The sequence below is a fragment of the Aegilops tauschii genome, chromosome 2 (genome assembly GCF_002575655.3).
Source record: "Aegilops tauschii subsp. strangulata cultivar AL8/78 chromosome 2, Aet v6.0, whole genome shotgun sequence".
Classification (NCBI taxonomy): domain Eukaryota; kingdom Viridiplantae; phylum Streptophyta; class Magnoliopsida; order Poales; family Poaceae; genus Aegilops; species Aegilops tauschii.
The window spans coordinates 416,323,970-416,348,941 of record NC_053036.3 but is presented as its reverse complement, the minus strand read 5'-3'; positions in this window follow the sequence as shown (position 1 = coordinate 416,348,941).

Sequence of the window (24,972 nt, the reverse complement as noted above, 5' to 3'; positions counted from 1 at the left end):
GATCGCTGATGGTGATGAGACTGCGGCTATGGCAGAAATTGTAGGAGATATGCCCTAGAGGCAATAATAAATGATATTAGTTATCTCCAAGTTCATGATTATGTTTATGTTCCATGCTATAACTGCTCTGGTTCCCGAGCCCGTATATCCATAAAGGCTCTGGGGAAAACCCATGTGCACGTGTGGAATAATAAACGATAAAATGTATTCCTAGTCATGCCTCTAAGACTAGCTCAAGTATTGCATGATGATTATGTTTTCCCAATCATGGGCATGTCTATGCCAGCAACTTTGAGGGCACAATGTTAGAAGAACATTTGTGTTGAATTGACCCGAATTGATGTTGTGCTATGAGATACATTCGTCACAAGTTTATAGTTAATAACACAAAGATGGTTAATGTTTGCATAATTCCTTAGACCATGAGAGTATTGAGTTTCTTCATACTTTCTTCATGAACTTTGGGGTTTGTTAAACGTCATCCGTAAATGGGTGGCTATTACGGCAGCTTACGGGTTCATGGAAAAGTGTGTCAAGTAACTTGATAGCTCAAGATTGGGATTTGCTCCTCCGACGATGGAGAGATATTCTTGGGCCCTCTCGGTATTACGGTATCCATCATCGTCTGGACAGACACAGTGTGATTTGATCACTGGGATGCAGGAACACGAAAACGAGAAAAGAGAACAAAACTGGTAACGAGGTAACTTGCATGGTGGACAAATTGTTCGTCCACGGGGATGCAATAAATCTCACCTCGGGTGTTTGTGACATATCGCGAAGCAACAGGAATAGCTCACTGAACTAGAGGTTCACTCGAATATTTATTCGTGTGGGTATAGGGGTCAATATGGGTGTCCACGGCTCCGATGTTGATCATTGATCGGAAGGGGTTCCGGGTCATGTCTATACTTCACCGAACCTATAGGGTCACACGCTTAAGGGTCATCTATCTGCTGAATACTAGACAGGGAGTTTGAGAGAAAAACACCAAAAAAGTTTCAGACACCGGAAAGGTTTCGGACAGCGGAGAAGTTCTGCAAAGAGAGGTCATCGAATGAGTTTTGGTGAAACCAAAAAGTTGTTTCGGGATATAATATTAAGTCAAATTGTTTCCGGCACATGCCTAATAATTCTTGGAGGGTGCCAGAGTCATTCTGGAAACTTTCTGGAATTTTCTGGGATAAAAGCTGGATATGCTCCGGAGCTGCCGGAACCACTTCAGATGCTTTTCGCAGATGAAAATCACTAATCCGGAATTGTTTCGGAACGCGTTGAAAATTATTTTAGTGGGTACTGGAAATGTTCTAAGCCCACATAAATATTTTCAGTTCGAACGGACGCTGAAAAATGTCGTCGTGAATAGTGAAAGTGCTTTTTGGGATATTTATGGAGAGCCACCTTTTTCGGGCTTTTCCCAAAAGGCTTCTAGAAGAACTTGGGGATCAAGGAACCCCCTTTGGGCCCCCCCATGAAGGTGGGGCATTGGAGGGTGCAGCTCCTCCATGGGGCTCCACTTGTCATCCCTTTATGCCCTTTATGTGTGACATAAAGTTTGGGCATTTTGGGTTTTTCATGTGTCCCCTACCCCTTGGGTTTTCCTATAAATAGAGGTGGAGAGGCACTCTCCACACTCACTCTTTCTCACATACAAGTGCCATCGCAATGATCTGGCTTCTCTCTCCCTCCCCACGAAATAGTTTCGTAGAGCCGAAAGGCTGTCTGGGTTCTGGTGGGAACTAGTTCTGGACGGCGAAGCCCTGCCGGATAGATGACACCGTATGTGTGCAACTCTGTAGAGAGATCGTAGTTTCGGTCTTAGTTCGAGAGTGCCTCCCGAAGGGCTGTCCGTGTGACCGTCCGAGTTTCAAAGGTCCTCCCGAAGGGCTGTCCGAGTGATCGTCCGAGTTTCGAAGGTCCTCCCGAAGGGCTGTCCGCGACACCGTTTGGGGGACTGTCCGACCACCTCCCAGAGGGCTGTCCGAGGGGCAGATGAGGGTATACATCCTCGCAGTTGGGAGGTTGTAAATCCTAGCTACGGGGATCTGCACCACCGATCGTCATCGACTCTACTTCCCGTTGCGCTACGAGTCGGTAACGGAAAGATCAAACCTTTTATGCACTCTCCATAGTGGTCCTGTGCTGGTGCGTAAGTCAGAAATTTTTTGTTTTCTACTGCGTTCCCCTACAGTGGCATCATGAGCCCTGCTATGCGTAGATGCAAGTTGCGATCTAGAATACATAGAGATGTATGGGTGTTGCACAATATAATTAGGTAATAGATGACTTTTATTACTAAAAATTATTTGTGCGTGTAGCAGATGAAATCTGTTACCTGATGTTCTTGTTGCTTCCCTTGAATTTGCATAATCCTGATCTTGATGGTATGGTGGAATCTCACAAAGTTCTGGCAATCCGCGACCCTTTCATGCTGCTCCTGAGTATGCTGATTGACAGATCAACAAAGTGCTAACAGTTCTTTGGGCTCCACCATAGTTAAAGAAAGATGGATGTTTCGCAGACGAAAGGGCAATGCAGATATGATCTGCACGGGGGTCATGCGTATGACAAAGTTTAGTATGGGGTTCGAGATTTTATTATCTCGTGCTTCATACACCCCGCAAAGTTAATCTAGCGACTTGAATTATCATACTTGATGATGGACGTTGGTAGCTTCGGTTTGTTTCGAAACCTTAGAAGCCACGAAAACAAGTTTTTGAATGAACCGATTAGAGCCGTCTAACTTGGTTTTGCAGGAGGGTTTGCATGTGCATGTGATGTGGTATAGCAGTGCTCATAATAATTTGATTATGTATGAGTTGACTATATGATGTAAATTGATTAACATGACCCGCGTGTCATGATTCGGCATGATGGCTGGAGCCATATGATTGTCACTTTAATGACCTGCGTGTCAACCTTAAGTAATGCACTTATTTTATTAGCTATAGAGATAGCAATATTATCTGGTGCATCGACAAGGTGGTGGCAATCTTCGTGAAGGTGAACACCGACGCGAATGCCGAAGACGAAGAAATGAAATACTTCTCCGTCAGAAAGGGCTATACCATATCATGCTATTATGAATTGCCTGAGATGTTTATCCCATATGATGCACCCTTCTTGATTGCGCGGTAGTCGCTTTTTATTAGGGTGATCTCTCACTTAAAAATATCAAAGTAGTTAGTGTTCACCCAAGTGTAGCACCGTCTGAAATTCGTATCTTTTCGGGGTGCGCCATGTCCACATGGGTACGAACGAATTGAGAGGGATGAGGCGGGTGAGGTCAGACCTCGCAGCAAGATCACTTGGTTGTCTTTGATGTTCAGGAAGGATAGTCCTAAGCTCGGAACACACCCATCGAAAAATGAACAAAAGTCACATAGAGATTTGATCGGCATGTTTGCCTACCAATTGAAATTCTCGTCATCAGTGATGTCCACATCAATGGCGTTGAATTAAAATATGGATTTTGAATCACTCATAATCAATTTTTGAGAGATGTTGATTTAAGTGGGAGCGCACTGTAGAATTAATTTGTTTAATTCTCGGTGCAATTAATAATGAATGTTGTCTAAAGTGAAAATTGCTATTAGTTGTAGAATAATGGCTCGCGTTTCCACCTTCCCTATTAAAATTGAATAGCTGTTAAATATCTGGTTAAAACATTACGGTTGGTAACGTAATGTGAGGATTGTCCTCAAGAGTGCCGAGAAGGACTTTGTCCTATCGCATGCTTTCGGTATCCTCCCACAAATGCTATGGATGATGTGACTCTCGTCCTTCGATCCAAAAGCTAGAACTCTATTGCGGTCAAGTGCAATATGTTTGCTTCCATGAAACTCGAACTTCGAAAGTTTGGGATAGTTATGTGATATTCATGGAACTGAAAATTAATTTTCAGATACAAATAAAGGCTGAAAGATATGAAATATCCAAAGCAATGTTTGTTTGCAAATTATTAGTAAAGTGTTTACTACGCAATAGACTGATAAGAGAGGGATCCAGAAGAATGCCTGTCATGTGATGAAAGTTGAATAAAACAACAACTTAAAGAGAAAGGAAGTGTCCAAAGGGTGTTAGTATGACTTACATGCCTAGGAAGTCCGGGGCTAACGCCACTCTTAAGTTGGGTGCTTCTTTTGCGAGTAGGAGAAATACTAAAAGTTAAACTGTTAGAAGTATAAAGGCAGAAAGAAAGGAGAATGGAATATCCAGCTCTTGTATGAATGTCATACAAGTCTTTGATGTATAAAAGGCTGGTCAAAGATATAGTTCTTGGGAATTATGGTTAAACATGTTAATCACTAATTCTTGGGTATTGTGAGTTAATCACAAAGATACCTGCTCGATTGCATTCTGTTGCGAATCAATGTAAGAGCTACTATGGCCTAAAAAGACTAGCTAGGAATGAGGTTTTAATACGTGCTAGGAACATAGTAAAAGTTACTATACCTTCCATTGGTGTATTACCTATGTATTTTCTTTCATAATTCATTTTAGAGTTTCTCACATTGTAGCCCTTTGCATAAGGTATCTTGCAAGAAGGTTGTTCATAAGAGAACTTTTGATGTTCAGTATTATGAATAAACATAAGGGCCATACTTTCAGTATGAATGAGATGTATGTTATGAATAATTATACTAATATATTACCTCTGTGTTTACTTTCATAATTCATTTTAGAGTTTCTTACACTCTAGCCCATTGCACAATGTTTATTGCAAAAGGGTTGTTCATAAAAGAACAATTGTTGTCCAGTATTATGAATAACATGAAGGGCCATGCTTCCATCCAAGATGGGATGTATGTTATGAATATTGATGGTAAAATGATACATCCATAACACTGACGCTAAATGTCGCAAGACTATGAGAATACCACACATGTGTGGCACTGCATTTGGTCACATTGGAGAAACCCGCATGGAAAAATTCCATTATGGTGGATTTTGAAGTCGTTTGATTTTGAATCATCTGACACTTGCAACTTTACTCCGAAAAGTGAAGTGACTAAAATACCGTTCACAGGCCATAAGGAACGAGCAACAAACTTATTGGTGATCATACATTTTGATGTGTGTAGTTCAATAAATGTTGTTGCAAGTAGTGGATTTATCTATCTTCAGAAATTACTCAGGTACATATATGGATATTTGCTTGATGAGACGTAAGTCTGGATCTTTTGAAATCATTCGAAAGGTTTTCAAAAATGAAGTAGAAGTTATTGTAACAAGAAAATTATGTTTCTGAAATTTGATTGCAGAAAGGAATATTTGAGTTACAAGTTTAGCGAATGTCGGATGAGTTGTGAAAAGAGTTTCATAACTTCCACATCCCGGAACACCACTATGAGTGGAATGTCTGTGAAGATGTAATCAAACCATTTATGACATGGTAAGATCAAACATGACATAAATAAATTTGCCATTATCACTTTTAAAGAGTAATGCTTTAGAGACTGCGGTTTTTACACTGAAAAGAGCTCCATCAGGTCTGTTGAAATGACAGCATGGTATGGTACGCCCAACCATGTTATATCTTTTCTTAACATTTGGAATATGGGGCTTGTGTAAAAGGTTACAAACCTATTCCAAATTAGACAAGTGCTACTTTGCAAGTTATCCCAAGTCATTGGGTATTCCCCCACCACTATACCGAGGCAAAGGAATTTGCCACAAAACGATATGCTTTTAAAGAGAATAGTTCTTGCAAAAGGGTGAGTGGGAGGATAGTGCAACTCGACGAGATAACAAGTATCTTCGTCATCGGGTCAAAGGAAAGGAACCTTGGAAGTGATTCCAGAGTTTCCTACTGCGACTCATACGGAAGCCTCTACATAAGATGTATGGACTTCGGCCGAACTTGCAGCTGAACAACTGATGACCCACAAGTATAGGGGATCTATCGTAGTCCTTTCGATAAGTAAGAGTGTCGAACCCAACGAGGAGCAGAAGGAAATGATAAGCGGTTTTCAGCAAGGTATTCTCTGCAAGCACTGAAATTATAGGTAACATATAGTTTTGTGCTAGGATAATTGGTAACGAGCAACAAGTAACAAAAGTAAATAAAGTGCAGAAAGGTGGCCCAATCCTTTTTGTAGCAAAGGACAAGCCTGGACAAACTCTTATATAAAGAAAAGCGCTCCCGAGGACACATGGGAATTATCGTCAAGCTAGTTTTCATCATGTTCATATGATTCGCGTTCGGTACTTTGATAATTTGATATGTGGGTGGACCGGTGCTTGGGTGCTGTCCTTACTTGGACAAGCATCCCACTTATGATTAACTCCTATTGCAAGCATCCGCAACTACAAAACAAGTATTAAGGTAAACCTAACCATATCATGAAACATATGGATCCAAATCAGCCCCTTACGAAGCAACACATAAACTAGGGTTTAAGCTTCTGTCACTCTAGCAACCCATCATCTACTTATTACTTCCCAATGCCTTCCTCTAGGCCCAAATAATGGTGAAGTGTCATGTAGTCGACGTTCACATAACACCACTAGAGGAGAGACAACATACATCTCATCAAAATATCGAACGAATACCAAATTCACATGACTACTAATAGCAAGACTTCTCCCATGTCCTCAGGAACAAACGTAACTACTCACAAAGCATATTCATGTTCATAATCAGAGGGGTATTAATATGCATATAGGATCTGAACATATGATCTTCCACCAAATAAACCAACTAGCATCAATTACAAGGAGTAATCAACACTACTAGCAACCTACAGGTACCAATCCTAGACTTAGAGACAAGAATTGGATACAAGAGATGAACTAGGTTTGAGAGGAGATGGTGCTGGTGAAGATGTTGATGGAGATTGGCCCCCTCCCGATGAGAGGAGCGTTGGTGATGACGATGGCGATGATTTCCCCCTCCCGGAGGGAAGTGTTCCCGGCAGAACAGCTCTGCCGGAGCCCTAGATTGGTTCCGCCAAGGTTCCGCCTCGTGGCGGCGGAGTCTCGTCCCGAAAGCTTGCTTATGATTTTTCCTCGGACGAAAGACTTCATATAGCAGAAGATGGGCACCGGAGGGCCACCAGGGTGCCCACGAGGCAGGGGGCGCGCCCAGGGGGGTAGGGCGCGCCCCCCACCCTCGTGGCCAGGGTGTGGGCCCCCTCTGGTATTTTCTTCGCTTAGTATTTTTTATTATTTCCAAAAATAACTTCCATGGAGTTTCAGGACTTTTGGAGTTGTGCAAAATAGGTCTCTAATATTTGCTCCTTTTCCAGCCCAGAATTCCAGCTGCCGGCATTCTCCCTCCTTATGTAAACTTTGTAAAATAAGAGAGAATAGGCATACGTATTGTGACATAATGTGTAATAACAGCCCATAATGCAATAAATATCGATATAAAAGCATGATGCAAAATGGACGTATCAACTCCAGCAAGCTTAGACCTCGCTTGTCCTCAAGCGGAAGCCGATAACGATAAATATGACCACATGTTTAGAGGTAGAGGTGTCGATAAAATAAAATACGGACATGAGGGCATCATGATCATTCTTATAACAGCAACATATATGGATATTGTCATATGACTTCTTATGCTCAAGTAATAATCTATGCACAATGTCAAGTATGAATCAGAAACTTCATTGAGAACCAACAAACTATAATCTCAGTCATTGAAGCAATTGCAATTTATTGTAACATCGGAAAGAGTCTATGTCAGAGCTTTTCAGCAAGTCCACATACTCAACTATCATTTAGTCTTTCACAATTGCTAACACTCACGCAATACTTGTGGTTACGGAGTTTTAGTCGGACACAGAGGAAGATAGGGCTTATAGTTTCGCCTCCCAACCTTTTACCTCAAGGGTAATGTCAACAATAATAGTTCATGCTAACTTACATCCAATTGGATATATATATATATATATATATATATATATATATATATATATATATATATATATATATATATATATATATATATATATATATATATATCAGGATCTTTCCAACACACTGTGCTTGCCAAAGGATAAAATGTAAAAAGGAAAGGTGAAAATCACCATGACTCTTGCATAAGGTTAAGAGATAAAAGTAAATGATAGGCCCTTCGCAGAGGGAAGCAGAGGTTGTCATGCGCTTTCAGGGTTGGATGCACAAAATCTTAATGCGAAAGAACGTCACTTTATATTGCCACTTGTGATGTGAACCTTTATTATGCAGTCCGTCGCTTTTATTTCTTCCACATCACAAGATCGTATAAAGTTTATTTTCTCCCACACTAATAAGTCATACATATTTAGAGAGCAATTTTTATTGCTTGCACTGATGACAACTTAATTGAAGGATCTTACTCAATCCATAGGTAGATATGGTGGACTCTTATGGCAAAACTGGGTTTAAGGGTATTTGGAAGCACAAGTAGTATCTCTACTTAGTGCAAAGAATTTGGCTAGCATGAGGGAGAAAGGCAAGCTCAACCTGTTGGATGATCCATGACAATATACTTTATCTCAGATATAAGAAAACATAACCCATTACGTTGTCTTCCTTGTCCAACATCAACTCTTTAGCATGTCATATTTTAATGAGTGCTCACAATCATAAAAGATGTCCAAGATAGTATATTTATATGTGAAACCTCTCTTTCCTTATTATTTCCTATTAATTCCAACGATGACCAAGGCTATGTTTGTCCATTCTCAACAATTTTTAATCATCATACTCTTTCTATGTGAAGTCATTACTCTCAATAAGATCAATATGATCTCTTTGTTTCTTTTTTTTCTTTCTCTTTCCTTTTATTCCCTCAAGATCATAGAAAAATAATCAAGCCCTTGACTCAACACTAATCTTTATTATATAGCTCACGGACTCGATTACATAGAGGGATCATAAAGCAAAACTCAAAACTAGATCATACCAAAACTTTATTCTACTAGATCAAGATATTACTAAAAGGAACGAACTAAGAAAAACGGTAAAGATAGGAGTGTGATGGTGATACGATACCGGGTTACCTCCCCCAAGCTTGGTAGTTGCCAAGGGGAGTGCCTATACTTATATGATTATATCTCCTTTGCTGGTGAAGAAGATGGTGGTGATGATGGGTAGTCACACACCGAGCGTAAGAGATCCTCCAACTTGCAGATAATGCCCTTGAGTGCAACGATATGCTCCTTCAACAAAATATTTTCACGTGTGAGATACTTGTTCTGTATACGAGCTAACTCAATCATCTTGAAAGCTTCGATATCAGTTGGGGTAAGAAGATTGTGATCAAGTTGAAGGATGTCTTCTGTTGCCGGAACTTGGTCCTCCGTGGCCTTCTTGATCCCTTCATCCTTGTTGATCTCCATGGGTTCTTCCCTCTTCAGCTCTATCTTCATCAGCCAAGCATCGTTGTCACCATTGTTGGAGGAGGGGGATGACATGATGCCTGGCCTTGACAACCCTGACAGAAAACAGCTCGAAACAAGAACAGAGGATATTTGCGTGATACGGTGGTCAAAACCTTCGAGAGATTATATAATGAATTTTTACCGACCAAAATACGTATCATGCAAGAAAATGGAGCCCGGAGGGCACACGAGGTGCCCACGAGGCAGGGGGCGCACCCAGGGGGTAGGGCACGCCCTCCACCCTCGTGGAGCCCTCATGTCCTTCCCGGACTGCTTCTTATTTTTCTATTTTTCTAAATATTCCAAAACGGAGAAAAATTGCCATTAGAACTGTTTTGGAGTCGGTTTACTTACCGTACCACGTACCTATTCCTTTTCGGAGTCTGAAACATTCTGGAAAGTGTCCCTTATGTATTCTTCTGGGGTTACGGTTTCAATAACATTATTTTCAACATTTATTGGATTACCTGAGATGTAATGTTTAATTCTTTGACCGTTCACCACCTTCGGATTTGTGCCTTCGAAGTTGTTGATTTTTATGGCACCGGAACGGTAGACCTCCTCGATAACGTAAGGACCTTCCCATTTAGAGAGAAGTTTTCCTGCAAAAAATCTTAAACGAGAGTTGTATAATAATACATAGTCACCTACATTAAACTCACGCTTTTGTATTCTTTTGTCATGCCATCTTTTAACTTTTTCTTTAAACAACTTGGCATTCTCATAGGCTTGGGTTCTCCATTCATCAAGTGAGCTAATGTCAAATAACCTCTTCTCACCAGCAATTTTGAAATCATAGTTGAGCTCTTTAATGGCCCAATATGCCTTATGTTCTAGTTCGAGAGGTAAGTGACATGCTTTTCCATAAACCATTTTATACGGAGACATACCCATAGGATTTTTATATGCAGTTCTATATGCCCATAATGCATCATCAAGTTTCTTGGACCAATTCTTTCTAGATCTATTAAAGTCTTTTGCAAAATTAATTTGAGTTCTCTATTACTCAATTCTACTTGACCACTAGATTGTGGGTGATAAGGAGATGCAATTCTATGATTAACATCATACTTAGCAAGCATTTTACGAAAAGCACCATGAATAAAATGTGAACCACCATCAGTCATTAAATATCTAGGGACTCCAAACCTCAGAAAAATAACTTCTTTAAGCATCTTAATAGAGGTGTTATGATCAGCACTACTAGTTGGAATAGCTTCTACCCACTTAGTAACGTAATCAACAACAACTAAAATATGTGTATATCCATTAGAGGCAGGAAACGGTCCCATATACTCAAAGCCCCAAACGTCAAATGGTTCAATAACGAGTGAATAATTCATAGGCATTTCTTGACGTCTACTAATATTACCAATTCTTTGACATTCATCGCAAGATAAGACAAACTTACGAGCATCCTTGAAGAGAGTAGGCCAATAAAAACCTGATTGCAATACCTTATGTGCAGTTCTGTCTCCAGCGTGGTGTCCTCCATAAGCTTCGGAGTGACACTTGCGTAGGATCTGTTCCTGTTCATGCTCAGGTACACAACATCTAATAACACCATCTACTCCTTCTTTATAAAGATGTGGGTCATCCCAGAAGTAATGTCTTAAATCATAGAAAAACTTTTTCTTTTGCTGGTATGTGAAACTAGGTGGTATAAATTTAGCAACAATGTAATTAGCATAATCAGCATACCAAGGAGCAGTACGAGAAGCATTTATGACATTTAATTGTTCATCAGGAAAGCTATCATCAATAGGTAGTGGGTCATCAAGAACATTCTCTAACCTAAACAAATTGTCTGCAACGGGGTTCTCAGCTCCCTTTTTATCAATAATATGCAAATCAAATTCTTGTAGCAAGAGAACCCATCTAATAAGTCTAGGTTTAGCATCTTTATTTTCCATAAGATATTTAATAGCAGCATGATCTGTGTGAATAGTTACTTTGGAATCAAGAATATAAGGTCTGAACTTATCACAAGCAAATACAACTGCTAAGAATTCTTTTTCAGTAGTAGCATAATTTCTCTGAGCACTGTCTAGAGTCTTACTAGCATATTGAATAATATTTAATTTCTTATCAACTCTTTGCCCTAGAATAGCACCTACAGCATAATCACTAGCATCACACATAATTTCAAAGGGTAAATTCCAATCAAGTGGCTAAACAATAGGTGCAGAGATCAATGCTTTCTTAAGTATTTCAAATGCTTCTACACAATCATCATCAAAGACAAATGGTATATCTTTTTGTAATAGATTAGTGAGAGGCCGAGAAATTTTTGAGAAGTCCTTAATGAACCTCCTATAAAACCCGGCATGACCAAGGAAACTTATTATACCTTTGATGTCCTTGGGACATGGCATCTTTTCGATAGCATCAACTTTAGCCTTATCCACTTCAATACCTCTCTCAGAAATTTTATGCCCCAAGACAATACCTTCATTAACCATAAAGTGGCACTTCTCCCAATTCAAGACAAGGTTAGTTTATTCACATCTCTGCAAAACTCGATCAAGGTTGCTCAAGCAATCATCAAAAGAGGATCCATAAACGGAGAAATCGTCCATGAAAACCTCACAAATATTTTCACAAAAGTCAGAGAATATAGGCATCATGCATCTTTGAAAGGTAGCAGGTGCATTACATAAACCAAAAGGCATACGTCTATAAGCAAAAGTACCGAAAGGGCAAGTAAATGTGGTCTTAGCTTGATCATCAGCTGACACAGGTATTTGAGAGAAACTAGAATAACCATCTAGGAAGCAAAAATGTGTATGTTTGGATAATCTTTCTATCATTTGATCAATAAAAGGTAAGGGGTAATGATCTTTTTTAGTAGCTTTATTTAATTTGCGAAAATCAATTACCATCCTATAACCTGTAATAATTCTTTGCGGAATCAATTCATCTTTATCATTAGGAACGACAGTAATACCTCCCTTCTTAGGGCACAATGGAAAGGACTTACCCACTGACTATCAGCAACGGGATAAATTATACCTGCCTCAAGGAGCTTTAGTATTTCCTTTCTTACCACTTCTCTCATCTTAGGATTCAGCCGTCGTTGATGATCAATAACTGGTTTGATGTCTTTCTCCAAATTTATTTTGTGTTGACATAGAGTGGGACTAATGCCCTTAAGATCATCAAGAGTATATCCAATAGTAGCACGTGCTTCTTCAGAGTTTTCAATAATTTTTCTTCCTCCTTCTTTGAAAGGTTAGCACTAATAATAACATGATATATCTTCTTTTCATCAAGATAAGCATATTTAAGAGTATCAGGCAATGGTTTAAGCTCAAACACGGGATCACCCTTGGGTGGAGGAGGATCCCCTAGGATTTCAACGGGCAAGTTGTGTTTCGGAATAGGTCCTGTTTAAAGAACACTTCATCTATTTCCCTTCTTTCATTCATAAACATATCATTTCCATGGTCTAGCAAATATTGTTCTAAAGGATCACTAGGAGGCACGACAATAGAAGCAAGACCAATAATTTCATCTTTACTAGGCAATTCCTCTTCACGGTGTTGTCTACGAAATTTAGAGAAATTAAACTCATGAGACATATCACCCAAACCAATAGTAACAACATCCTTTTCGCAGTCTATCTTAGCATTAACAGTGTTTAAGAAGGGTCTACCAAATATAATGGGACAAAAGCAAGAAAATCAGCAGGATATTTAGTTTCCCACACAAGACTTCAACATCTCTAACAATTCCAATTGGTGATATAGTATCTCTATTGGCAAGTTTAATTGTGACATCAATTTCTTCTAACTCAGTAGGTGCAATATCACGCATAATTTCTTTGTATAAGTCAATAGGTATTGCACTAGCACCCATCTCACATAAGCCATGATAACAATGATCTCCTATTTTGACGGAAATAACAGGCATGCCTACCACAGGTCTATGTTTATCTTTAGCACTAGGTTTAGCAATTCTAGCTGTCTCATCACAGAAATAAATAACATGCCCATCAATATTATCAGCCAAGAGATCTTTAACAATAGCAATATTAGGTTCAACTTTAACTTGCTTAGGAGGTGTATAGGTTCTAATATTGCTTTTACGAACCACAGTTGAAGCTTTAGCATGATCCTTTATTCTAACAGGGAAAGGTGGTTTCTCAACATAAGCAGTAGGAACAATAGGATCATTATAAGTGATAGCCTTTTCTTCAACTTTAATAGGTGCAACTACTTTTACTTCTTTGGGAGGATGATATTTAAACCACTTCTCCTTAGGGAGATCAATGTGAGCAGCAAAAGATTCACAAAAAGAAGCTACTATCTCAGAGTCAAGTCCATAGTTAGTGCTAAATTTACGGAAAACATCGGTATCCATAAAAGATTTAACACAATCAAACTTAGGTGTTATACCTGACTCCTTACCTTTGTCTAGGTCCCAATCTTCAGAGTTGCGTTTAATTCTTTCCAATAAATCCCATTTGAATTCAATAGTCTTCATCATAAAAGAGCCAGCACAAGAAGTATCGAGCATGGTGCGATTGTTGTCAGAAAGCCGAGCATAAATTTTTTGAATAATCATTTCTCTTGAGAGCTCATGATTGGGGCATGAATATAACATTGACTTAAGCCTCCCCCAAGCTTGAGCGATGCTTTCTCCTTCGCGAGGCCAAAAATTATATATATATAATTACGATCACGATGAACAAGATGCATAGGATAAAACTTCTGATGAAATTCCAATTTCAATCTCTTGTAGTTCCATGATCCCATATCATCACATAGCCTATACCATGTCAATGCATCTCCCTTCAAAGATAAAGGGAAGAACTTCTTCTTGATAACATCATCGGGCATACTTGCAAGCTTAAATAATCCACAAACTTCATCCACATAGATTAGGTGCTCATCAGGATGTAATGTTCCATCTCCTGCAAAAGGATTAGCTAGCAGTTTTTCTATCATACCCGCAGGAATTTCAAAGTAGACATTTTCATTTTCAGTAGGTTCAGTAGGTTGAGGAGCAACTCTTTGCTCTCTGGTCGGGGTGAAGATACCCCGAACAAGCCCCTCAGAGGATTACTTTCCATAGTAACAAGTGACAGTAAATTTCAGCACACTATATAAATTTTTCCTTACCAAATTCCACCTACCAAAGGCGCTTCACTCCCCGGCAACGGCGCCAGAAAAGAGTCTTGACGACCCACAAGTATAGGGGATCTATCGTAGTCCTTTCGATAAGTAAGAGTGTCAAACCCAACAAGGAGCAGAAGGAAACGATAAGCGGTTTTCAGCAAGGTATTCTCTGCAAGCACTGAAATTATAGGTAACAAATAGTATTGTGATAAGATAATTTGTAACGAGCAATAAGTAACAAAAGTAAATAAAGTGCAGCAAGGTGGCCCAATCCTTTTTGTAGCAAAGGACAAGCCTGGAGAAACTTTTATATAAAGAAAAGCGCTCCCGAGGACACATGGGAATTATTGTCAAGCTAGTTTTCATCATGTTCATATGATTCGCGTTCGGTACTTTGATAATTTGATATGTGGGTGGACCGGTGCTTGGGTGCTGTCCTTACTTGGATAAGCATCCCACTTATGATTAACCCCTATTGCAAGCATCCGCAACTACAAAAGAAGTATTAAGATAAACCTAACCATAGCATGAAACATATGGATCCAAATCAGCCCCTTATGAAGCAACGTATAAACTAGGGTTTAAGCTTCTGTCACTCTAGCAACCCATCATCTACTTATTACTTCCCAATGCCTTCCTCTAGGCCCAAATAATGGTGAAGTGTCATGTAGTCGATCTTCACGTAACACCACTAGAGGAGAGACAACATACATCTCATCAAAATATCGAACGAATACCAAATTCACATGACTACTAATAGCAAGACCTCTCCCATGTCCTCAGGAACAAACGTAACTACTCACAAAGCATATTCATGTTCATAATCAGAGGGGTATTAATATGCATATAGGATCTGAACATATGATCTTCCACCAAATAAACCAACTAGCATCAATTACAAGGAGTAATCAACACTACTAGCAACCTACAGGTACCAATCCCAGACTTAGAGACAAGAATTGGATACAAGAGATGAACTAGGGTTTGCGAGGAGATGGTGCAGTTGAAGATGTTGATGGAGATTGGCCCCCTCCCGATGAGAGGAGCGTTGGTGATGACGATGGCGCTGATTTCCCGCTCCCGGAGGGAAGTGTCCCCGGCAGAACAGCTCTGCCGGAGCCCTAGATTGGTTCCGCCAAGGTTCCGCCTCGTGGCGGCGGAGTCTCGTCCCGAAAGCTTGCTTATGATTTTTCCTTGGACGAAATACTTCATATAGCAGAAGATGGGCACCGGAGGGCCACCAGGGGGCCCACGAGGCAGGGGGCGCGCCCAGGGGGTAGGGCGCGCCCCCCACCCTCGTGGCCAGGGTGTGGGCCCCCTCTGGTATTTTCTTCGCTCAGTATTTTTTATTATTTCCAAAAATAACTTCCGTGGAGTTTCAGGACTTTTGGAGTTGTGCAGAATAGGTCTCTAATATTTGCTCCTTTTCCAGCCCAGAATTCCAGTTGCCAGCATTCTCCCTCCTTATGTAAACCTTGTAAAATAAGAGAGAATAGGCATAAGTATTGTGACATAATGTGTAATAACAGCCCATAATGCAATAAATATCGATATAAAAGCATGATGCAAAATGGACGTATCAACAACGTAGGCAAAGCTCGTGCAAACCTCTCAGGTGCGCAAACGAGATATTTTTGTTAGACAACAGTATACCTATGATACAGAAGGAAGCGTTGATGGGCCCTGACTCTAGAATTGGCTAAACCCTCCGAGAATGTTTCCATAAATGATTCAAGATTGAAATCTTGATAAACCCTCCGAAAGACTTAGAGTCTAACGGATTGTAATGGGACTATAAACTGATATGGATAAAAATGTTTTATCCATTAAGCTCGACTTGTTGAAATAACAAGTTCAAGGAGTTGACTACAATGATATAGTCTCACCGTAGCAATGCTTAAAGTCGGTTCGGGTTAAACTAGCAATTAATACATATTTAAAAACATGAGATATGAAACATGGATGACAAAAGAATTTCCATGAAATGGAAATACAACCTAGGACTTGTATGTGATACAATCCAAAGTATTTTGTCGGTCCAGAGGATGCTAGTAAGTATGCTAGCTTCAGAGTTCCAACAATGGACAGAAGAGAGCAGAATGGAGTTGGGATCTCCGTTTTTGATGGAATGGTCAAAGGGGTTTGACTTCATCAATGGGTAACGAAGATGCTTGTGGTTTGAAGAAAGTAAGTGGGAGCATAATAATATTTCTGAAAACCTTGTGTGCTTGACACATTGTTAATTGGAAATAAATTTCTTGACACGAATTAGGACTTCATTTGAAAATAGTTTTTCGATGAAGTGCTTGGGCTAAATAGCCTTGATATTAGGCATAATGATCTATGGAGATAGATTTACCTAATAGGGCTGAGCAAAAAGACATATTGACAAGATACTAAAACCGTTTAGCACTAAGAATGACAAGGAGTGATTCTTGCCGAAGTCGCATGGAAAGAGTTTTTGCAAGAATCGGTGTCCCAAAACACTGATGAGCAAAATACATGATGGATATTCCACACACTCTAGTGTTTGGATTAATCATGTATTCCATGGTATGTAAAACAACCAGATATGTCCAATACTCCCAAGCTGTTGCGATTATAGATACCAAAGTGATCAAAAATACTGATCATGGGACAACAGTGAAAAAGGACCTTGAGTACTAAAGTAGCACCGATGACATGTTTTCTCGCAAGAGGAGATCATGAAGAGTTCGTTGTAAAAGGTTACATCAATACAATCTTCATCATTTCTCCATGCGATTTTCGATTTAAATTGAGGGTTTTGTGTACACAATATGGTGGTGCAGTTAGTTGGAAATTGTTCCAAACAAGTTACTGTGGCGAATTCTATAACAGAGGCAAAGTATGTTGCCACTTTAGAAGCAACAAAGACAAAGATGTTGAATCATATAGTTCATTCATGAACTTAGTATGGTTCCAAGAAGGCTTTGGTCAATGGGACACTATTGCCGATAGTTGCTCCATAACTCTGTCTGAGGAATCAGGTTTCGACCAATGATTCACATATATACAAAGCCAAGTCCGCACAAAATATGAATTTTGTGAAAGCGTGAAAACGCGAGGATATGCAAAGATACACACGGAGCTGAAATTGTCAGATCCGATGGACATCAGGCTATACCACACGCGAAGCATTTTTTACACCGGTATGCCATAGGTGTAAAGTGCATTAGCATTAACTAGATTATTGACTCTAGTGCAAGTGAGAGTCTATAAGAGATATGCCCTAGAGGCAATAATAAATGATATTATTTATCTCCAAGTTCATGATTATGTTTATGTTCCATGCTATAACTGCTCTGGTTCCCGAGCCCGTATATCCATAAAGGCTCTGGGGAAAACCCATGTGCACATGTGGAATAATAAACGATAAAATGTATTCCTAGTCATGCCTCTAAGACTAGATCAAGTATTGCATGACGATTATGTTTTCCCAATCATGGGCATGTCTATGCCAGCAACTTTGAGGGCACAATGTTAGAAGAACATTTGTGTTGAATCGACCCGAATTGATGTTATGCTATGAGATACACTCGTCACAAGTTTATAGTTAATAACACAAAGATGGTTAATGTTTGCATAATTCCTTAGACCATGAGAGTATTGAGTTTCTTCATACTTGCTTCATGAACTTTGGGGTTTGTTAAACGTCATCCGTAAATGGGTGGCTATTACGACGGCTTACGGGTTCATGGAAAAGTGTGTCAAATAACTTGATAGCTCAAGATCGGGATTTGCTCCTCTGACGATGGAGAGATATTCTCAGGCCCTCTCGGTACTACGGTATCCATCATCGTCTGGCCAGACACAGTGTGATTTGATCACTGGGATGCGGGAACACGGAAACGAGAAAAGAGAACAAAACCGGTAACGAGGTAACTTGCATGGTGGACAAATTCGTCCATGGGGATGCAATAAATCTCACCTCGGGTGTTTGTGACATATCGCGAAGCAACAGGAATAGCCCACTGAACTGGAGGTTCACTCGAATATTTATTCGTGTGGGTATAGGGGTCAGTACGGGTGTCCACGGCTCCGATGTTGATCATTGATCGGAAGGGGTTCCGGGTCATGTCTATACTTAACCGAACCTATAGGGTCACACACTTAAGGGTCATCTATCTGCTGAATACTAGAAAGGGAGTCTAAGAGAAAAACACCAAAAAAGTTTCGGACACCGGAAAGGTTTCGGACAACGGAAAAGTTCTGCAGAGAGAGGTCATTGAATTAGTTTCAGTGAAACCGAAAAGTTGTTTCGGGATATACTATTAAGTCAAATTGGTTTCGGCACATGCCTGATAATTCCTGGAGGGTGCCAGAGTCATTCTGGAAACTTTCTGGAATTTTCCGGGATAAAAGCTGGATATGCTCCGGAGCTGCCGCAACCACTTCAGATGCTTTTCGCAGATGAAAATCACTAATCCGGAATTGTTTCGGAACGCGTTGAAAATTATTTTAGTGGGTACTGGAAATGTTCTAAGCCCACATAAATATTTTCAGTTTGAACGGACGCTGAAAAATGTCGCCGTGAATAGTGAAAGTGCTTTTTGGGATATTTATGGAAAGCCACCTTTTGGGGCTTTTCCCAAAAGGCTTCTAGAAGAACTTGGGGATCAAGGAACCCCCTTTGGGGGGCCCCCATGAAGGTGGGGCATTGGAGGGTGCAGCTCCTCCATGGGGCTCCACTTGTCATCCCTTTATGCCCTTTATGTGTGACATAAAGTTTGGGCATTTTGGGTTTTTCATGTGTCCCCTACCCCTTGGTAGATGGTGCCCGATGATGAGCAACAAACAACTATAAGTAGGGAAGCTGATGACTATGAGCTGTCGGAAGGTGAATGTTTATCGAAGCCAATGTCAATTAAAGAACGTTACGAAAAAAGCCCTTGTAAGTATAAATTTTATGGCAGCTTGTGTCTTCTTGTTCAATTCAATTACTACACTAATTACTGGTTATTTTGGCCTTCTCTTTAATGTTGGACTTGCTGATTTTGTAGTTCTTTGGTGGAATGCTTATGGTGGCCTTGCTTTTGACCTCCAAACTCTTGCAAAGCGAATCATTAGTGTATGTTGTACAACATCCGACTGCGAGCACAATTGGAGTATATTTGCTCATGTAAGTAGCCATTAGTTGGCTAGTTTGACAGGCTAATTTCAGCAGCTTCTCACATATTTGTGTGCTTGCAGATCCACACCAAAGGGAGAAACCGTCTAGAGTATAAGAGATTGAATAAGCTATCATATGTCTCGTACAACCGGAAAAAGGAACCTAGGTTTCAGAATCTGCGTGAGCAAGGCTCTAAAGCAATGAAATCTAACGCACTTGTCCTAGAAGAATTTCAATGGGATAATGAATGGGTTGGTATCAATGCTGAAATGGTCCATGAAGATCAAGCTCAAGTCATGGATGGTGAAACACCACTACTTTGGCCTCAAGTTGATGAAGCCATGGGTGTGTTGACTTCTCTAGCAGGTCGCAACTATCCTAGGAGAGCTCGTGGTGATCCTGGCGAGCCTGTTGCACGACCCATAGGCCCTTATATCACCTACACCTGGAACCACGCAAGAACAAGGCTGGTTGTGCATGATGAAGAGTTGAGGGCTGAATTAGAAGCGGCAAAATATGACAAAGACATGGAGAGCAACGATGAAGACAATGGCGATTCACCAAATGATGAAGATACCGGTTTTCAGCTTGAAGACATGGATCTTGAGGCCATTCATGTTTTGGTTATCGTTGAAGTGTTGAACTGATTTACTTGCATTTGGTGGCTGCATGTAACTTAATGTTGGAACTGTTGTGTTTTAATTTCATCGTTGAACTTATTTATTTGCTACCCTATTTTGTGCTATGTTTGATATTTATTCATTGGGCTGGACTACTTGAGTGTTGAACTTCATTCTTATGCAAATCTGATTGGTTTTATTGTCTTGTAGGCTGCTGGTTCATGGAGAAGAGGAAGGCCCTGGAAATTGTATGGTAATGCCCAGGTTTGTATTACATTGTATGGCCTATTTTATTGTACCTACTACCTACTGCTTAACTCATGTCGACTCGTCACCATGTCGACTCGTTGACCATGAGTCTAGACTAGCCACGACTAGTCTAGAGTCGCCCCCCCTCGAGTGACCCGTCAACTCATCGACTCAAAAATTTTGATGACAACACGACCCAACCTATAACTGATTCTTCTCCCTTCCCTCTTTCCTTTTTCATTTGGATCCAACCAGCGAATACACATACGTCCTCGCACCCTATCGGACTGCATACCAATATACTCTCTCTGTAAAGAAATATAAGAGCAAAACTACTTCACGTACAACAGAATCCAGTATGATTTTTATTTGATGTGATAGTGCATGGTGAGGATGCTTCCTACATATGCAATCAACGTTGACTATTCTGCATCCTACAAAAATTCTACGAGATTTGTCATATGTGAAGCATCACTCATATTTTTTTGCGAAATAGCATCACTCATATCTGATGGGGGACTTATTTTTTTAGAAAAGGGGGATATACCCCTGGCCTCTACATCTGGGCGATGCATGCAACCATTTTATTAATTATTCACAAAGACCTTACAAAGTAATACATCAGTAAGCGTGAAACCACCATCTTGGCAACCGTTGTTGCTACTCCTATGCCCTAGATAAAGAGGTGCCAAATGTCCGAGCCGAATACCAAACAGACATCGCACCAAAGCCTAACATCTAAAGCCGGATGCCCCAGCCAAGCCATAATGCCAGGACTGGGTCACACACCGGTCCGGCGGACTCTCAGAGGCCGCCGCCGCTGTCTTCCACCGGTCCATCTCTAGAGCAGGTACTGATGTACCGACCTTGCTGATGTCTACTATGTAACTTTATTCTTGTAGACACGTGTTGGGCCTCCAAGCGCAGAGTTTTGTAGGACAGTAGCAGTTTTCCCTCAAGTGGATGACCTAAGGTTTATCAATCCGTGAGAGGTGTAGGATGAAGATGGTCTCTCTCAAACGACCCTGCAACCAAATACAAGAAATCTCTTGTGTCCCCAACACACCCAATACAATGGCAAATTGTATAGGTGCACTAGTTCGGCGAAGAGATGGTGATAAAAGTGCAATATGGATGGTAGAAATATAATTTTATAATCTGAATAAATAAAAACATAAAGGTAGCAAATAGTAAACGGGCACAAAAACGGTATTGCAATGCTTGAAAATGAGGCCTAGGGTCCATACTTTCGCTAGTGCAACCTCTCAACAATGCTAATATAATTGGATCATATAACCATCCCTCAAAGTGCGATAAAGAATCACTCCAAAGTTCCTATCTAGCGGAGAACATAAGAATAAATTGTTTGTAGGGTACAAAACCACCTCAAAGCTATTCTTTCCGATCAATCTATCCTAGAGTTTGTACTAAAATAACACCAAGATATTCTTTCCGATCGATCTAACCAAGAGTTCGTACTATAATAACACCAAAGCAAATTCAAATTTGTAATTCTCAATCCAACACAAAGAACTTCAAAGAGTGCCCCAAGATTTCTACCGGAGAAACAAAGACAAGAACGTGCATCAACCCCTATGCATAGATTACCCCTATGTCACCTCGGGAATCCGCGAGTTGAGTGCCAAAACATAGATCAAGTGAATCAATACGATACCCCATTGTCACCATGAGTATTCAATTGCAAGACATATATCAAGTGTTCTCAAATCCATAAAGTATTCAATCCGATAACAACAAAATCTCAAAGGGAAAACTCAATTCATCACAAGATAGAGAGGGGAAAACACCATATGATCCGACTATATTAACAAAGCCCGCGATACATCAAGATCATTGATACGTCTCCAACGTATCTATAATTTTTTATTGTTCCATGCTATATTATATTCTGTTTTAGACATTAATGGGCTTTATTATACACTTTTATATTATTTTTGGGACTAACCTATTAACCGGAGGCCCAGCCCAGAATTGCTGTTTTTTGCCTATTTCAGAGTTTCGCAGAAAAACAATATCAAACGGAGTCCAAACGGAATGAAACCTTCGAGAACGTGATTTTCAAAACGAACGTGATCCAGAGGACTTGGACCCTACGTCAAGACATCAACCAGGAAGGCACGAGGTAGGGGGGCACGCCTACCCCCCCAGGCGCACCCTCCACCCTCGTGGGCTCCACGTTGCTCCATCGATGTACTTCTTCCTCCTATATATACCTACGTACCCCCAAACTACCAGATACGGAGCCAAAAACCTAATTCCACTGCCGCAACCTTCTGTACCCGTGAGATCCCATCTTGGAGCCTTTTCCGGAGCTCCGCCGGAGGGGGCATCGATCACGGAGGGCCTCTACATCAACACCATAGCCTCTCCGATGATGTGTGAGTAGTTTACCTCAGACCTTCGGGTCCATAGTTATTAGCTAGATGGCTTCTTCTCTCTTTTTGGATCTCAATACAATGTTCTCCCCCTCTTTTGTGGAGATCTATTCGATGTAATCTTCTTTTGCGGTATGTTTGTTGAGACCGATGAATTGTGGGTTTATGATCAAGTTTATCTATGAACAATATTTGAATCTTCTCTGAATTCTTTTATGTATGATTGGTTATCTTTGCAAGTCTCTTCAAATTATCAGTTTGGTTTGGCCTACTAGATTGATCTTTCTTGCAATGTGAGAAGTGCTTAGCTTTGGGTTCAATCTTGCAGTGTCCTTTCCCAGTGACAGTAGGGGCAGCAAGGCACGTATTGTATTGTTGCCATCGAGGATAACAAGATGGGGTCTATATCATATTGCATGAGTTTATCCCTCTACATCATGTCATCTTACTTAAAGCGTTACTCTATTCTTTTGAACTTAATACTCTAGATGCATGCTGGATAGCGGTCGATGTGTGGAGTAATAGTAGTAGATGCAGGCAGGAGTCGGTCTACTTGTCGCGGACGTGATGCCTATATACATGATCATACCTAGATATTCTCATAACTATGCTCAATTCTGTCAATTGCTCAACAGTAATTTGTTCACCCACCGTAATACTTATGCTCTCGAGAGAAGCCACTAGTGAAACCTATGGCCCCCGGGTCTATCTTCCATCATATTAATCTTCCAAAACTTAGCTATTTTTATTGCCTTTTATTTTACTTTGCATCTTTATCATAAAAATACCAAAACTATTATCTTATCAAATCTATCAGATCTCACTCTCGTAAGTGACCGTGAAGGGATTGACAACCCCTTTATTGCGTTGGTTGCGAGGATTTATTTGTTTGTGTAGGTGCGAGGGACTCGTGCGTGGCCTCCTACTGGATTGATACCTTGGTTCTCAAAAACTGAGGGAAATACTTACACTGCTTTACTGCATCACCCTTTCCTCTTCAAGGGAAAACCAACGCAGTGCTCAAGAGGTAGCAAGAAGGATTTCTGGCGCCGTTGTCGGGGAGTCTACGCAAAAGTCAACATACCAAGTACCCATCACAAACCCTTATCTCCCGCATTACATTATTTGCCATTTGCCTCTCGTTTTCCTCTCCCCCACTTCACCCTTGCCGTTTTATTTGCCCTCTCTTTTCCGTTCGCCTCTTTTTCGCCTGCTTCTTGTTTGCTCGTGTGTTGGATTGCTTGCTTGTCACGATGGCTCAAGATAATACTAAATTGTGTGACTTTACCAATACCAACAATAATGATTTTCTTAGCACTCCGATTGCTCCTCTTACCGATACTGAATCTTGTGAAATCAATACTGCTTTACTAAATCTTGTCATGAAAGATCAATTCACCGGCCTTCCTAGTGAAGATGCCGCTACCCATCTAAATAGCTTCGTTGATTTGTGTGATATGCAAAAGAAGAAATATGTGGATAATGATATTGTTAAATTGAAGCTATTTCCTTTTTCGCTTAGAGATCGTGCTAAAGCTTGGTTTTCATCTTTGCCTAAAAATAGTATTGATTCTTGGAATAAGTGCAAAGATGCTTTTATCTCTAAGTATTTTCCTCCCGCTAAGATCATCTCTCTTAGAAACGATATTATAAATTTTAAGCAACTTGATCATGAACATGTTGCACAAGCTTGGGAGAGGATGAAATTAATGATACGTAATTGCCCTACACATGGTTTGAATTTGTGGATGATTATACAAAAATTTATGCGGGATTGAATTTTGCTTCTAGAAATCTTTTAGATTCGGCCGCGGGAGGCACTTTTATGAAAATCACTTTAGGAGAATCTACTAAACTCCTAGATAATATTATGGTTAATTATTCTCAATGGCACACTGAAAGATCTACTAATAAAAAGGTGCATGCGATAGAAGAAATTAATGTTTTGAATGGAAAGATGGATGAACTTATGAAATTATTTGCTACTAAAAGTGTTTCTTCTGATCCTAATGATATGCCTTTGTCTACTTTGATTGAGAATAATAATGAATCTATGGATGTGAATTTTGTTGGTAAGAATAA